At 34.2% G+C, this 19,114-nt stretch overlaps 2 protein-coding genes across 4 annotated transcripts in view; one reads left to right on the forward strand and one right to left on the reverse strand.

Annotated features, from left to right (window-relative positions):
• The window catches only part of LOC136838813 (EF-hand calcium-binding domain-containing protein 4B-like), a 101,070-nt gene that overhangs the window by 62,427 nt on the left and 19,529 nt on the right, over positions 1-19,114 (reverse strand). The window lies entirely within an intron of this gene.
• Positions 7,504-19,114, forward strand: part of LOC136838836 (uncharacterized) — a 41,141-nt gene continuing 29,530 nt past the window's right edge. Inside the window, exon 1 of one of the 3 annotated variants that reach the window (XM_067104495.1) lies at positions 7,504-7,622. The gene's annotated coding sequence lies outside the window, so the exon portion shown is untranslated. Of the gene's footprint in view, positions 7,706-19,114 lie in introns of all 3 variants that reach the window. The other 2 variants (XM_067104473.1, XM_067104478.1) reach the window with 2 other exon arrangements.

The following is a 19,114-nucleotide window of genomic DNA, read 5'->3' on the forward strand; positions in this document are numbered from 1 at the left end:
TCCATTTAATTATGTCGTTATTTTCTGTTCGGCCCTTTTACCGTTTAAAGGGGTGGACTGAAGTATTACTCAAGTAGGCTACTATTATGAGATGAAGTCGCCAAGCCTTGTGTTTTCCTCCCATTAACATTGACCAGCTATCTGACTGGACGTCACTATAACTCGCCTTTGCTCGTGACTGGGACCCCGGTTCTCTATCCCCTGAGGTTAAAGTTAAGTATATCTTAGTTTAACCAAACCACTGAGCTCATTAACAGCTCTCCTAGGGCTGGCCCGAAGGATTAGATTTTTATTTTACGTGGCTAAGAACCAACTGGTTACCTACCAACGGGACCTACAGCTTGTTGTGGAATCCGAACCACATTATAACGAGAAATGAATTTCTATCATCAGAAATAAATTCCTCTAATTCTTCATTGGCCGGTCGGAGAGTCGAACGCTGGGCCATCAGCGTGCTAGCCGAGAGCTCTACCCACCCCTCCAACGAAGCACTTTCTCCTGAGGTGAGGATACTGATAGCAATAAGGCCCATTTAGATGGGATGTTATCAATAACACCACGACACTAATATTAGTATATAATAATAGAAATGCAAATAAGGCTTTAATGACCTTTCCTGTCGTTAGTCAGTTTGAGAGAAAACCAACCAAACAATCATTCGATCACTTCATCAGTTCATAAATCATTCCAGATGCTTTTACGGCAAGACAGTCAGTGACATCCCGCAAATCACTCTCACAGATACGGAAGGAAACTTTCACGGCCTGCTGAAAATGAGGTCCCTCGCGAACTGCGTTTCCCGTTTCAACCGGAAGACGTCTCCTGTCCCTGCAATAAAGCCAGAATTTCCATCCTTAAGATATTCTCCAGAACTACCGTATGTTTTGTTTATTTATGAGGCCTAATGAAGAACCACTGAAGTTGTTGAATCACTTCGACAACAAACGTTCTCTCTCTCTCTCTCTCTCTCTCTCTCTCTCTCTCTCTCTCTCTCTCTCTCTCCTCACCTTTTATCTTACCATTTTTCCTTTATATATATACTATACATATTTAAAATACACACACACACATATACATACATACATATATATATATATATATATATATATATATATATATATATATATATATATATATATATGTGTGTGTGTGTGGTGTGTGTGTGTGTAAAGGAAAAAATGAAAAGATAAAGGTATGAGAGAGAGAGAGAGAGAGAGAGAGAGAGAGAGAGAGAGAGAGAGAGAGAGAGAGAGAGACTGTAAATTTCCCGTGAATAGATCACATAAATAGAAATATGGATTTCACGCTTAAGATATTTTTATGTCCATGGTTTATTTTACGATTAGAGAGCTTTCTATAAAGAGAAATGTGCAATTTTACGTCAGGAAATAAGAAAGTCAGAATATATGAGATTCCATGTAATTACCTCATGTTATATCCTTACGCACGCTCACTTTTTTTTAAAATGAAGCTATTTACGCACTGGATAAACTGAGAACTCAAATTTCACCATGCTCTTCCCACCCGATTTCTTCATTCATATTAGGTGTTTACAGATAAATTTTCCTGATAATATTTATTTTCTGGGTCTGCCTAAAACTTGAATGGTATCCTTCTGTCTGGCGGTGTTACTATGGCGCCCCCGCAAGATTTAATAAGCCAAGCTTTTTTATATACTATAAAGTGTCCAAAAACAGGTTTGGCATGTTAACATAAAAAAAAAGTGGGCCCTCTCTGGTTTTTCGTTATGTAAAGTGGCCGCAAGAAAACATACGCGTATCACATTGTTTTTATATCATGATAACATGGCTAATGCCATAGAGGATAAAAGTTTATCCTCTATGGCACAAATACATCGCATTTCAAGAAGAGGTGAGAAATGGTTTACTAGAGAAAACTGCTCAGTTCTGGACGTCCTTCTTGGATGATTCTCTATTGGTTTTTCTCGTTATACATGCAGTCAAAACTAATAGCCTACCTTTGTTTCACAAGACACTGGAGGACATGGAAGATCTATTTTTTTTTTTTTTTTGGCGTACAGAATTATGCTCGCTACCTTTCTTGGTTTTATTGTTTTTGTTATCCGTTGAGGAATCACATCTGGGTGCAAGTGAGCTTTGCAAGGTCTCTTATTCCAGGGAATCTGTGTGCTGTTGACAAAACAATGGAAGAGACCTTTATGAAATTTGCCAAATCTCGAGGAGGCGCTGGAGGTGCAGGACACTCAGGCATACTCCATAATTATGGTGCCTATCAAAGCTGGATAAGAACTGCATCGGAACGTACCAAGATTTATGAAGCTACTCTCGAGATGGCTGGAATGGTTGGGGATGAGGACAGTATAAAAAATGAAAAGCACAGAGAGCCACGTGAATCTGAAATCAAGCGAAGTGAGGACGCGGTGCCAAGAACTTGATACTATTCAGGGATGGCTCAACCCATTCAACATGGCTGACAAAGATAAACTCTGTAATATCTCTTCTGGTGCACGTACTCCTCCTGACATCGAAAAGATGTCTTACAGACAGAGAAGATGGGAAAAGAAGCCAAAATTGCTTTCATGCAAGAAAGACTAACGAAAGGTGAACAAAGTGAGCATATTAATTTCTTTGACAGAGTGCCTAGACTAAAACTTGAGACAATGAAAAAAAAACGAACAAGCAAGTAAACCTGACCACGTCACAAGGTAATGTAATAAAATATCAATAACAAGGTGACATTGCTTTCCAGGTACTGATTAATTCTCAACAACTATCCACACCATTCAGCCTCGAGGAACTCATGGCGTATTCTGTCACTGCCATCCCCACTGCCACTGGGACACCAGATGGGTTTCTCTTCAAAACAAATAAAGCAGCTTTAGTGAATTATTTGTCAAGAGATGCAGAACCTTGCTAATTGCCAAATGATGAAATTCTTTGCATTATAGATGGTAATGCAATGCTTCATTCGCTAAAGAATATTCCACCTACATTTAAAGACACTTGCCTTAAAATACTTGACCAACTAAGCAACAACAACAACAAAAAATGTCATCTTTTCAGCTGACATGTACTTACAAGAATCACCGAAGAGCCATGAAAGAAGACGACGTGGATCTAGTGGAAAGCTCATTCTAGAGGGGATAAACACGAGAACTCCTCCAGATTTTAAATTATTTTTGCAGAACGGTGACAATAAAGCCCAGTTGTTCAGAATTATGTTAAAAGTTTGGAAAAGTGATGATGCTGCTGCAAGTAGACTGACTGAAGAGTAAGAACATAGTCATCATAGTTGATGGGAAGGCTTACAGTCTGACATGTTGTGATGGCCATGTGGTTCAGCAAGAGGAAATATCTCAGGAATTAGAAACTGATAGCAGAACTGTTCTTTACTTACTTCATGCTAAAGAGAATAATTTCCCATACGAATTGGTGCAGAGTCCAGAGAGCGATTTATTTTTCATAATTCTACATTATGCGTCCAAGCTGAAGCCACTGACAGTATTGTCTGATATGGGAACTGGTGCGAAGAGGAGGCTCATCAATATGATATATGTTGGTGATGACTTTGGTGAAAGATTTTGCACAGCTCTCCTTGGAATATATACCTATAAAGGCGAGGATTGCACAAGTGCCTTTCGAGGCAAAGGAAAAGTAACGTCCTTTAAAAAGTTACAGCAAATACAGTGTGGTATAAGCTAGTAAGGACTCAAGAGGGGAATGCAGCCATAGTTGTCGGTGCCTTCAGACCCACTTAAGTATTCCAGTTCATCTTAAAGTGCATTTGGGAAAAATTCCTTTTGGAGATATGCATATCTAAATGTAAGGAGAATTTCTTGAGGTGCGCTTTGGATGAGGGTTACGAAGTAGAGATTGTGCTCACGCCAATCATATTCTACTGTATTTCAAGCTAGGAACATTGAGTGCGCCAACAATAAGTTTATATCGTTCATGTTTAGATTAATATACGCAAAGCAATGCATTGATTTAATGGCAATTTGAACTAGCATAAGAAAGAAGTAACCTGGGTGTCGTAGTATAAGACTTAGGCTACGATTAGGTTAGTACGTTTCGAATAGTTTAGGTTATACGATAACACTGTCGATTTGAAATGCTCTACTGATTCTGAATGAATCGGAATAAAGTGGGCACTTGATTTTCCGTGTGTAAAGAGTAGCCTTCAAAACTAGCTACAGAATCCAATATGCGCCAGTACCAACACTTACGAACAATAACATGATAAAAAATGGTGTTCTGTTTACAGAAATGAGTTATGGTGTGATTGTGAATGAATAATTAGCACCATAAGTGTTGGCACTGGCGCATACTGGATTCTGTAGCTAGTTTTGAAGGCTACTCTTTACACACGGAAAATAAAAAGTGCCCACTTTTTTTCAATGTTAACATGTCAAACCTGTTACAAGACACTTTAAAGCATATAAAAATCTTAGTCTTATTAAACCCTGGGGTGGGGCCCATAGTGACGCCCCCCACGTACCCTATTATCTATCCTGCCAATTCGAAGTAAATAGATTAGAATAATAATTTTGTAGTTTTATTTTGCCGTGCGCATGAGTCATGTTATTATTATGATTACAGGTTTATTATGTATTTTATTATTTGTTTCTTAAAGCTCAGAAGAGAAAAATTTTGAGAGAGAGAGAGAGAGAGAGAGAGAGTGGGGGGGGGGGTTATATATTAAAACAATATACAAAACACAGCAAACAGTGCACGATCTTTGAAGTTTTACGATTACTAAAAATAATAGATAATAATTATAATCATCCTCAGAGGAGAACATATTCGGCAATTAAATATTAATTTTAAAAATAATTATAAAGATTCATGAACAAGTATAAGCGATGGTTACAAAGCTTAATGATAATCAAAATATTCATTCAGACAATATTAAACACTAGAAATGAGGCGTCGTGAACAAGATTATTATTAAACAAAAAAAAAAAAAACATAATGTATAAACAATAACATTGAAAGATAAACACTAATAATTAGGATTCATGATCAACATCAATGATGAAAAATAATGGCAAATATCAATTCAAATAATGATATTAAACACTAATAATAATGGTTCGTGAACAAAAATCTTAATTAGCAGTAATACATATACAAAAATTAAACTGAAAAATAAAGCTAATAATCAACAATTATTAATTCAACACCGATCATAAACACTAATAATAACTCATGAACAAAATTAATGATGACCAATAACGGAAAATATAAGCTTAAACAATAATATTAAACACTAATAATAAGGGGCCGTGAACAAAAATATAAATAAGCAATAATACACAATATATAAAAAGAAAATTGAAAAATAAAGCTAAATAATAATCAAGCATTAACACAGATCATAATCAGTAAGCTCGGTCTACCACGGTTAGCGAGAGTTGTTTGGAGATATTGGATGAAGAGTGTTAATAATATCTTCATTTCGGCTAAGGGCCATATACATGGGATGTACAAAGTGGATACAGTACAATACACACAATTTAGATACACGAGATAAAATTATAAAAATGATTATTGGTAATATCCAGAAAGTTGCTGAAGTAGTGGCGAAAATAGTAAATTATTATAATAGTAATGACAGTACTAATATTGAGAACCGTTGTCAAAATATTAAGAAATGATAATAATTAGAATCATATTGCATACAATTGAATTCCAGCCAGGGACCTTAGGAGGGCTAAATTCGAAAAGTGAAAGAAGCAAATCTCAATAATAATAATAATAATAACATTAATGATAAAAATAATAAAAAAGATTCATCATCATAATAAACATAGTAATACATTAAAAACAACAGCAATAATAATAGTAATGATGATAACAATAATGATGGCAATAATAATAACAGATTCTGCAGATGACACTTTAATACACTGGAAAAATAGAGAATAATACTTAGAGCCAACTCGAGGAAATGAAGCGAAATAAGATATTTTTTTTATCCTGGCTTCTTGACCTCATACGTTCTGTCGCCTGGTATTATCTGACACCATGGATGTCAGAGGAAGGGTGGCAACAACGCATAAAAAATTCACGTTGATGGCTCTGAGCACCCTTTTGATGCGAGATACCGCAAATATTCTTTTGAAACAAGACAAAAGTTGAATTAATTTTAAATAGAAGCATGTAAAGATTAGTGTGTTCATGCGCCTTTGAAAATTCGTATTATTAATTCTTATCAGTGACATCGCAACATCTGTAATCATCGCTTTCACTAAAAAAGAAGCATACAGGAACTCGGGGAAGAAGAAAAGAAGCAACAGAAATGCAGCAACAAAGAGATTGTAATTACAAATGATAAATCAACTTGAATTTTCCAAAAGCACGGTCATAAGACGATGATATTGAATGTAGTCCTAATACTAAAGTTAGGTTAGGTTTGGTAGTTTTGCTCCTTTTTTCTTTCCAGCATCCAGAAACATATTTTCTGTAGCGTTTTTGTCCAAAGAAACTTAAGGTCAGTTATGCCCTTCTTTTTTTGTGGCGAATAGCGGAGTTTATATACACCTTTCGTTTTAACAATAATCTTAATCAGTTCCTGGATTTGTCAAGAGAATCTCAGTTAGTGTAAGGTTATTTTTTTTTCTTCTGTAAAATATCCTTTTCGTCTCTCGTCGAGTAAATCATATCTTTCAAAGCAAAATGTCAATACAAGGGAATTACTTCTCTGGAAAACCTACTTGTTACAGTCCTGAAAAAGAAAGAATCTATCTTCCCTTTTTTCTGTGGTAATTCACGATCGAATTAGCTAAATTACTGAGTGGGTTAATTAGATGGAAAATTATATCTTCCTTTTATACCTAATCGTCGCGCAACGGATCCCTGGAGGTAACATTTATCGGAAAACTTGTACAGAGAGAAATTGCCTTAAGTATAGCCTACAGACGAGAGGGAGAAAGAAGCTCAATTGATTTTGCAAATATGTAAAAGATGACGGGGGTGTTACTATTGTGTGCGTCTATGTGTGTGTGTGTGTGTGTGTGTGTGTGCGCGCGTCTGAAAGAGAGAAAGAGAGATAACGCATTCAAATCGAAATAATGACGAACACGTGGGTGGACCGGGGTAGTTTCTGTGGAAATTTCGAGTATGGGGTTAGGGGGGTTGGGGAACCTATGAAAGAGCAATTTCTGGCTAGCATTTGGTAGAGGTGGACGGGAAGGGGGTGGGAGTGCTTAGATAATTCCCGGGGTGAGAAGGCCGATGAGTGTCGGGGCGACTTATCACACGTTTGATTCGCAGATTGGCATAGGATAAATATCGGTGTTTTCATGTGCGTTCGAATCAATGCCTCGAAAAGAAAACAAGCGGGTGGCATCGGTGACGTGGCTGGCCGTGATTGGTTGATGTGGGTGTTGGATAATGGGTCGGAGCAGGAGGTTGGTTGAGTTTGGGGGAGAGGGAGGCGGAGGAAGAGGAGGAGGAGGAGGAGGAGGAGGAGGAATTGAGTAGCGTACCCGACGTCTTTGTAACCTCCTCCATAAAGGCAGACGGAGATCTGTGCGAAGGGTGTGTGCCAAGCTATCTGCCGCGGGTCGGGTCTTTCTGCGCGTAGTGCTTATCCTCACACCCTTCGCCCTCTCGTCTTCGCAGCCGGGACTTGAACAGGTACAGAGAAAGAGAGAGAGAGAGAGAAGTCCTTCCCTTCGCTAGGATATCGCTGAAAGAGATCAGGACTTGAACAGGTACAGGTACAGTGACCGAAAGAGAGAGAGCAGGATGCTTCCTTATTTCTTATTTATATCTTTATAGTTATCTTTATTTGAATATGTACACTATTCCTTATTTACTTTATAGTTATCTTTATTTGAATATGTACACTAAGGGAGAGAGAGAGAGAGACCCTTCCCTTTACTAAAATATTCGTTAAGAGATAAGGACTAACGGATGTAGAGAGAGAGAGAGAGAGAGAGAGAGAGAGAGAGAGAGTCTTTTACTAAGTTATTGCTTAAAATCAGCGTTCGATTTGTTACTCAGTAAGAGAGAGAGAGAGAGAGAGAGAGAGAGAGAGAGAGAGAGAGAGAGAGAGAGAGAGAGAGAGGGAGTCTTTTACTAAGTTATTGCTTAAGATCAGTATTTGATGTGTTACTCAGTAAAGAGAGAGAGAGAGAGAGAGAGAGAGAGAGAGAGAGAGAGAGAGAGAGAGAGAGAGAGAGAGAGAGTCTTTCACGAAGTTATTGCTTAAAATCAGCATTTGATGTGTTACTCAGTAAGAGAGAGAGAGAGAGAGAGAGAGAGAGTCTTTTTCTAAGTTATTGCTTAAAATCAGTACTTGATGTGTTACTCAGTAAGGGAGAGAGAGAGAGAGAGAGAGAGAGAGAGAGAGAGAGAGAGAGAGATCCTTAATTTTACTAACATACTATCAAAGATGATAAGGAGTTGGACGGTGAAGCAAACACACACGAATCTTTTTTTCCCGAAGGATATCGTGAAAGAAAGACTCTGCTTCAACGAAATTTTTCACTAATCTATGTTTAAGCACTGTTCATTTGCCTGCCTGTGATTTTCACGTATTCGATCGTATTACCTGTTAGTTTAGAAACGAAGAGAGAGAGAGAGAGAGAGAGAGAGAGAGAGAGAGAGAGAGAGAGAGAGAGAGAGAGAGAGATTTCGTAAATGGTCCCTTAGCGATTTTTTTTTAGCAATCTTAAAGGAGAATTTGGAATGTTATTTATTAGGTTTAGTTATTTACCTGAGTTTATTTTATTGATAATTTTGACTTAACAAAATTAATGTTCTCAGCTCCTTGATTAATCTTACTATATATATATATACATATATATATATATATATATATATATATATATATATTATATATATATATATATATATATATATATATATATATATATATATATATAATATATATATATATATATATATATATATATATATATATATTATGCTTGTATGTGTGTATTTACTGTATGTATGAATGCATGTATGTATACAGACTGTCGTACCAAAATTATTAAGGGTCATAAAGTTGTATAGTCCTGCCAGTTTTATATAAAAGTGTTGATCTGTTTCATAGTATTTGAAAAAGTGAAAATGTGTATATGCACCATAATTACTCATCGCACACACTCATACACACACAGATACAGATATACATAAATATATATACACATAAATACATACATACATATAAATATATATATATATATATATATATATATATATATATATATATATATGTATATATATATATATATATATATATATATATATATATATATATATATATATATATATATATATATATATATGAAAGCATACACCCAAAAATATATATACTGCTCTCTGAAATTTTGTTTGAAGAAAAAGACAACTTCTTTACCAATAACGTTTTCTCTGATGAAGGTTTGGGAAGATTTTTGTAATGAACGTTACCGGAAAAAAAGTAAAGAACGTCTCTCTAATATTTTTCTTCTGTAATAGCCTTGATCATATATATATATATATATATATATATATATATATATATATATATATATATATATATATATATATGTATATATATGTATATATATATATATATATATATATATATATATATATATATATATATATATATATATATATATATATTGTTTTGGAGGTATGCTTTAAACACACGCGAACACATGTATACATAAATAAAATGTAAAATAATGGATGGATTGTTACATTGAAGTTAAGAAACGAACGTTATAAATTTACAAACATATAGAAGTAAAATATTAAGCAATATTATGGTAACGCTTGAAAAACCAAAGTATGTGAAAAAGTATATACAGTACGTGTATAAGTAGCAATACACATACACACACACACACATATATATACACACACACACACACACACACATATATATATATATATATATATATATATATATATATATATATATATATATATATATATATATATATATATATATATATATATAATGGATTTTCCCATTTTTAACCCAACTTAATCTCCTGCAAGCAGCCGCAGGATAAATAGTACTTTCTTTAACTGTGTAAAATAACAGGTAATTTTAATACCCTCCAGTTGCCCAACACGGTTGAATACATTTATACTTAGGGTACCTTTATTATGCTTAATATTAGCAAGTTGGACCATCGACGGATGGTCTCTTGTTTGTCACTTTTTCATAAGTTGTATTTTAACAGAGACCTCTCACATTCGCAATTGATCCCTGATTCCCTTTTCCTTCCGGGAGCAACCAGATTTGCTGAACAGCAGCATCAATGTGCCATAAATGTGCCTCGTAGTCGAACTTCTCAGTTCCAGAGGTCTTTTATTCCTCACAGCGCTGGACTGTGGAACAGTCTCCCGGAGGATGTAGTGCAACTGGAACTTCAGAAGTTTAAGGGAAGATGCAATGCATTACTATCCTAATACAAGTCTCCTTGCGTTTTAAAGATTTACTTATATTTTTTATCTACTTATTTATTAATTTGTTATTTTTTCTTTTTTAATCAGTGATCTCTTCTTTGTGTATTTCCTTTTGCCTCCTGTTAATTCATTCTAATGAACACCATATTCTTTGGAAGCTTGAATTTCAAGTCGATGGCCCCTGTGGGCTTATTCCATATGAGTAGGATTCATCTTTTGAATTAAAACAGTAATAATTAAAGGCAGAGAGGTTGATATTATTTTCTATTCTAGTTAACTTTGACTCTTATCAGCCTATGCGTGGTGCAACCGTCTCTTGTATGGTTTAGCATGTTCTCTCTGGAATTCTTAAACATTCAGCATCTTTGATTTTCAAGTCTTCCTTCAGGAGCAAGAACCGTTGCTTGTGTGAAAACAGTTTTGCTTAATAACAGTAAAAGCAGCAATTCAAAACTTCCCTTTCATAATTTTCTCAAGTACCGTCATGACCGCAAACCTCACCCTGTCCCATCAGTCGCTGGTTATTTCTATTGAATTTCTCTTAGACTCTCTTACTGATTCTGTTTTTCCTTATTCTCATAACTGGTTCCTCAAAAGGTGACTCTATTGGCTCCTTTCAGAAGAAGATCTAACGCTGTTTTCATGGCTACGCCCTACCCACCTTGCTTCCTTTTCCTCGTTTTGTTTGGTCTGGGCTAGAAAAGGTCATTACTTGCCCGTTCCACTGGACTTTGGGTAAAAAAAAATCGCAAATGGTTATTTTCCTATTGGTCTTTTTTATCACAAGCCTTTTCTTCTTTGCTAGTTTATGAACATTAGGAAATCAAAATTTAAATCCACAACTGAAATTCTACTGGGGCTATTGGAGCCTCACTTACTTCTCTTTGAGAATCTGGGCCTGAATTAATTTTCCAGGAGCTGGAGCTCGAGTAATTTTCAAGGGAAGACTGGAGCACAGTTAATTTTCTCTGGAAAACTGGAGCCCAGTAAAATTTCTGTGGGTAACTGTGACCTCAGTTAATCTACAAGGGGTGACAATTTTTGCGGGTAACCGTGACCTCAGTTAACTTACAAGGGATAACTGAAGCATCATTTGATTTGTAAAGGTAACTAGTTCCCCTATTAACTTTCTATGGTAAATTGGAGCACCACTTAGCTTTCTAGAGAAAACTGGATCTCAATCAAATTTTTATGCAAAATTTGAACGCCAATTAATTGTCTAGAGGAAACTTAAGCTCAATTAATTTTTAGTGGGAAACTGGAAGACCAATTAATTTTTTAGGGCAGATTGGCGCCCTAAGGGACAATGAAGCTATAGTTCATTTTCTAGGGGAAATTGGTGCATCATTTAATTCTATTAGGGAAACTGGATCCACACTTAATTTTCTAAGGGAAGCTGGAAAACAAGTTAATTTCCCATAGAAACTCGGTCTCGGTTGATTATATAGTGAGATCTGTAATCTCAATTTATTTTACAGAGGAGACTGGAGTCTATTAATTCTATAAGAGAAACTGGAACGTCAATTGATTTTCTAGGGGCAACTGGTGCCTTATTCAATTTTCAAGGGTACTCTGTAGCCAAGCAAATTTTCCAGTTGAAACTGGAATCCCTATTAGATTTCTAAAGGGAAACTGAAACAAAATTACCTTTCTCCGGGACTGAATTCTCATCTAATTTTCTAGGGGAATGGATTCCCATCTAGTTTTTTTTACGGGAAACTTTATTCCCATTTAGTTTCCTAAAGGAACTGAATTCTCATCAAATTTTTTACGCGAAACTGGATTTCCATTTAATTTTCTTGGGGAACTGACACCCTAGTTAATCCCAAAGTCAATTTCATAAAGGAAACTTTAGCCCAGTTTTATTACCTAAGGAAAAGGAAATGTTTTTATTTTGTAGGGGAAACTGGTTTCTCTTTGATTTTATAGGGGAACTGGAATCCATTTAATTTTATAGGGAGGAAACCGGAGTCCACTTAATTTTCTATGAGCTGCCAGAAACCAAGTTAATTTCCAAGGGAAAACTGTAAAACTAATTAATATTTTATGGAAAAAGAAGCCCTATTTAATTTTTCATGGAACTGGAATCATACTGATTTTCTCGAGAGAATTGGCCGTCTAGTTTACAATTTTTATAGAAAGTGTTAAATTCATAATTAAACCGTTTTTTATATTATTTACAGCGAGAACAATAATTTTTAGGGTAAAACTGCAGTGGTAGTTATTTTCTGGAAAGACTTTGGAATTCATATTTGAAATTTTGATTGTCATGATTAAAATGTTCCTTGGCACGATTTTAAAGTTATTATTATCTTTAGGTTCAAACTGAAGCCATAGCTAAATTTCTGGACAGAATTTGAAATCATAATTGCGACTTTCTTGGAACGTTTGAAATTCGTAACTGAATTTTGTTGACAGAATTTGCTATCATGATCAAAATTGTACCGGTAAATCGGATTCATAATGAGTTTTCTAGATAAAATTTAAACTCATTATTGCAGGCATAATATTTAAATCGACTTTGGATAACAAAATCATAGTTCCATAGAAAGAAACTCTAATCATCATTACTGTTTTTAAGAGAAAATGTAGGTATTATTAGTAAAACTTCATAAAGAGAGTTTGGAAACTTGACTTGAATCCTAGAGCAAGAATTTAGAAACAAGATATCTTTCCTGAACACGTCGAAGTAAACGAATTATGCTTTTATCAGGATGTGGAAACCAAAATTAGATTTTTAATTTAAAAATTTAGTACATTTTAGAAACGAATTAAAATTACCATTACTCGTATTTTCTCAGATAAATATTTATAATCGTAACTTTATGGGAGAAATTACAGACGTTAGGTAGGAAGATCTTCTTTAATTAAAAATATTATTCTCAGGCAGACGTCGGTAATATCAAAATATCTGAAAAAATACTGAATATGAATCACAATTCATTTTCTAGAAGAAATGTGGAGTCATAACAGTAATTTTCTAAACTAAATTTGGAGTCATGAATTTGGATTTTAAAAAATGCGGATCTCAGCTATAATTTCATAAACAGCCTTCTTCATCCCCACCATTGTTCCATGCTAAAGAATTGGTTGCCTTGAAGCGTCATCTCCAACTATTCATATCTAAAATTTCATTAACAGTCTTCAGCACAAAAAAAAAAAAAAAAAAATCCACTTTGCGCCTAGTAAGTTTCTTCATTTTTTATCCATTTGTTTATTTTTTGCTTATATATTTAGGTCTCAAATGTAAAATCCGAAACAAGAGAGATAGAGAGAGAGAGAGAGATGGAATATGACTTTATGTAGGAGTATTAATGATCACACTAATGCATACTCACACTAAATAAATAAATAAATAAATAAATAAATAAATATATATATATATATATATATATATATATATATATATATATATATATATATATATATAAATATACATATATTCGTGTGTGTGCATGTATGTTATATACTGTATATATATGTATGTATGTATGTATGTATGTATGTATGTATGTATGTATGTATATATAAATGTATATATATATATATATATATATATATATATATATATATATATATTTACATATATATGTATATATATATATATATATATATATATATATATATATATATATATATATATATATATTAACTGTAAAGTGTTTTAAAACACCAAGGTGCGGCTCCGTTTACGGTTCACTAGGCCCCTGATGCTGAAATAATTGGCAATTACGGATCATTCTTGCCAAGTTGTTTCTGACATCCAGTTTTGGGAACAGATCCGTTTTAAACCGGACAAAATTTTCGCGCTTTCCTTTTAATACTCTGCGAAAATCTCTGTAAATTATTGTTGCTATGTTGGTTAGCTCTTAATGGGTGATTTGCCTGGCGCGAATGGCCTTGTTCTTTAATTCATTTTTTGTCATTTTTCTCAATCTTTTTTTTATTTAATTAATGATTACGATCTTTGTCCTGAGATCCCTGCTTGTATTTTTGCTTGGTACTTTCTTGTTCATATTAAAGCTATGATTTCGGAATCTTTCGAAAACTTTTAAAACTAGTCCTAAAAATCGTTTATCTAATAAGCTCTTTGTTGCTATGTAATTATTTGTATTTAATTAACATTTCTGTGTGAGTATTTTTACTTATTACATTAAGGACTCCTACTCATTAGTTTTTGTCAATATCTATCAGTTTAAAGATTTACAAAAAACGGATTCTTATTATACATTAAAAATTTTCTTATGTCATATAATGGGGAAAACGATTCACTGCTGAGTCTAACGTATCTAATTAGCCCCAATTCGTATGAAAAGAAACATCATGGGGAACCTGACTGAACCATGTCAAATAAAATAAATAAACGCTCACACACATATTACATATATATATATATATATATATATATATATATATTGTATATATATATATATATATATATATATATATATATATATATATATATATATATATATATTTATATATATGCATATATATATTATATACATATATATATATATATATATATATATATATATATATATAATATTATAACTTTACTGCCTCACTCAGACAAAACAGTAACACAACCCTGTCTCGAAATTGTGTATCTTTTCCGAGTTTACAATAAATAAACTTATAAAGGAGGTTTCTGGCAAATTTATCTTCAACCAGATTTCACGACGTGGCAACTGAGATAACAACGAGGGTAAATCGTGGTTACGAGTTTCCAACTTTTTTCTGGAGTCATAGACCGTAAAGGAGAGAAGAAGAGTAATCTTCAGGGTCAATTTAAAGTCAGGTTTTAGCAGAAGGGAATATATAGATGAAGAAAAGAATGTGGAAGAAATGTTGATAATCATCATGTTGCTATTCTCGGATCTCATTATTTTTATTGATTATTTTTTCTAATTAGTTTCCAAAATGGTATAATTACATTATTGCAACATTTAACAATCTGGCAATATTCTTGTTCATTGTAATCGGTTTGGTTACAACCTAATCTACCGTAATCTATTATAACCTAACTTGCATGAATGCAGGACGGATGAATATTTACAAATTTCGCGACTATTTGTGAAAATACACACACACACACACACACACACACATATATATATATAGATATACTTATGTATGCAGGTGTATATAGATATATATTATAGTTATATGTATGAATACACAAACACACACGCACACACATACACATGCACACACATATACAGGTCGGCAACGTGACCTCCTTGTGGTTATGGTGACGCGGGTTCGTCTCCCGCGATCGGCAGTCACAAGTCTCTTCAATTTCTTGCGTTTGGATGTTACGGCTTAAATAGTTACAAGCATATCCAAAAATCGCGAAGAATTGAGAAGTTAAGAGGGCATTGTGGCTATTAGAATTACATATGTGTCTGGTAAAAGTGACCAGTAGATTCTACATATATATAATTTATATATATATATATATATATATATATATATATATATATATATATATATATATATATATATATACATATATATATATATATACTTATGTATGTAGGTATATATTTATATTATACGTATATATTATGGATACACAAAACACACGCACACACATACACATATACAGTATGTATATATAGTATGTATATATATATATATATATATATATATATATATATATATATATATAGAGATATATATATATATATATATATATATATATATATATATATATATATATCCCTCAAAAATTCATCCAGAAGCGTGAGCTCATTTGCAGGAAGGGAGGAGCTTGATGCATTTATATTGCGGGGGAGTCGAAGTCACGATTCGGATTCATTGGAAAACCTTGAAAATGGCAAAAGAGGAATCAGTCTAATATTTCTTGTCTTACAGATTTCTTTGTTTCATCCTTAGCTGTTCTTGCTTTTCTCTGATTTGTCTTCTCCCTCTCTTTCTCTTGTTTTCAGGTTTTTCTTTCCTTGAATTTTTTTTTTTGTCTTCTCCTTCTCTTTCCCTCGTTTTTAAGTCTTTCTTCCCTCCGTTTTCTCCCTTTTCTTCTTCTCCATAACTGCTTTTAGGAGAGAACAGATAAATCTATATGTTTATGACCAATCAGCAGTTTATCTGAAAAGATGGCGATTTTGGTTAAAAGCAAGAGACAGAACCTCATCCGTTCTCATACTGTCATATTACGTATGATGAATCTGTGTAGAGACCATCCACAGCATCGAACATTTCATAACCTTGCGCTTGAGACTCATCAGCGTCTCGTCGAGCTCCTTAACATATATTTCGACACTCGTATCTACACTGAGTGCGCCTTTAATTTCCTCACTATATTTATTTAAAAAGATTTTGAAAGTTTCGAAAGTTCTCTTTCATATGTTACAGCATCCATCAGTATCTTCAGAACGCCCGAGTCTCAATTATACTGTATATTTTAAAAGATTTTGAAAAATTTTGAAATATTTTATTTATGTAAAAGGTAAAAGGGCTCTTTGCTTATTAACAGATAGAGGGGAAGACACTAGAAAGAAAAGTATTTCTTTCCCTCTACTGCCAAGTTTTGGAATTTTCACCTGCTTCTGCTTCTGTTTTTTTTATTTAATCTTATAACCTTTCTCCCTTTGAGAGGCGTCCTTCACTCTTAAGCCTAGCCCCGACCACATCCCCCCTTTTTTTTACGTCGGGCCTAGGCTAAAAAAGGTTATAGGGCTGTCCGTCTCAGTGGCTCAGCGATTGACAAGAACCCGACATGCGTTCAGCATAAACTGAAATGTCAAATAGTACACCAGTCCAAGACACAGATATCCAGCAAGAGATATCTTATAGAAGGAGACAGAATAGTGATTCATTTTCTAGTATGTCTCTTACACTGCCATAGGAAATATATATATATATATATATATATATATATATATATATATATATATATATATATATATATATATAATATATATATATATATATATATATATATATATATATATATATATATATATGTATATATATATATATATATATATATATATATATATATAAAAGTATACTTTAGTTTTACCAGACCACTGAGCAATATCCAGCATGAGATATCTCATGGGGGGATGGAAGTATCGACATACAGAATACATCCCCTTTAGATGTCTGTCACCCTGAACGTGTTGTCTTATAGAGTTTCCACGAAAATACGGTATTGAAGTACAGTTCTAGTGTCGCAGTCCTCATCTCATCAGTAGAGGCCTCTGGTCAGGTAACTGACCAAAACTCATCAGAGCAAGGCCATGCAGCCTAGATATTTAGTTACTATGGCGTAGTTTGATTATTTTGATACGAGCAAGGCTTCAAAACGAGATAGAAAGTAAAGAGAATCAGTAAGATAAAAGAAATTGGATAAGCTGATGATGTAAGAGCCTACCATTATGAGAAACATTACTACGATTCTCAAAATAGTCTTCTCATTCCTTGAAACAATTATCAGCTAATATAGCAGCTGAAAGTGATAGTTTTTAAAGATAAGGTAAGGGAAATGTCTTTTACATAACTGGAAAATATGATCTAGCCTGGATAAGAAGGCTCTGCAGTTCATGATATTTAAGCGACAGATTAGCGGGAAAGCGAGTTGTCGGGCGTCATAACATTAATTGTAATTAGTTACTGAAGTCTAGCAAGAGGGAGACGCCTACTAGTCAGTGTATCCACGAAATATACACACGCTGCGAGGACATTGGGTGTGGGAGCCCTGCTGTTACGAATAATGACTAGAGATTTTTAAGAATCTCTCGATGATTAATGAATCAATCTTCTGAACAATTGTTAGTTCGACAGCTGAGGTAAACCAGCATCCATAAGTCTAGCGCTGTGAAAGTCTGAAATGGCTGAAAAGAAATGTATTTTGTTCAACACATATGGAAACACCAAATCAAAGAAATGTCATTTCTTCAATTTTGAGGATGGGCGCTGGAGCGTGTGCGCGCGTGTGGGTGTGGGTGTGTTTCTGTAGGGAAGCTGGCTTGACATATCCGAACGCGGAAAAGAACATAAGATTTCTCTTCTGTAACTTAGGTCTAACGAGCATCTTGAAAGTTTTATACCTTTGGTAGAAAAAAGGACTCTTGCAATAGACCTAATTTTCTTTGCCTGCTCTGGTCTTTATCCTTATTTTCAATCTCTCTCTCTCTCTCTCTCTCTCTCTCTCTCTCTCTTGACAGTACTCCAAACATGAGTAATTTTCTTTCTCTAATTTTCTTTTATCTCTCTCTCTCTCTCTCTCTTTTTTGACAGTGCTCCAAACAAGACTAATTTTCTTCTAAATTCCTCTCTTCTCATTCCTCTCTCTCTCTCTCTCTCTCTCTTTGACAGTACTCCAAACAAGACTAATTTTCTTTCATCTATCTCTCTCTTTCTCTCGGCAAGTGCTAGTGGTATTTGCGCTGAAATTTCGCCAACGGAAGCCAAATGCTCAAGTCTAAACAAAGCCCAGACCTCACTCTATCGGATCTTGATTCGCTGTTTACAAATAAGACCACCCAAGACCCAGCAAACCCAATTCGGAGCCAATAAACGAAGCTAACTCAATCATGAATGAGTTTAATTGCTTTCACGTCGACAAAATGAGCATACGGAATTTTCATCCCTCTTCTGTTTTCCTTGTGTTCCAAAGCTCCTTTTCGTCTCCAGTATAGACGTGCACATCAATACGCGTACATCTGATTCACCGTGCCATCGGC

The sequence above is a fragment of the Macrobrachium rosenbergii genome, chromosome 1 (assembly GCF_040412425.1).
Source record: "Macrobrachium rosenbergii isolate ZJJX-2024 chromosome 1, ASM4041242v1, whole genome shotgun sequence".
NCBI lineage: Eukaryota > Metazoa > Arthropoda > Malacostraca > Decapoda > Palaemonidae > Macrobrachium > Macrobrachium rosenbergii.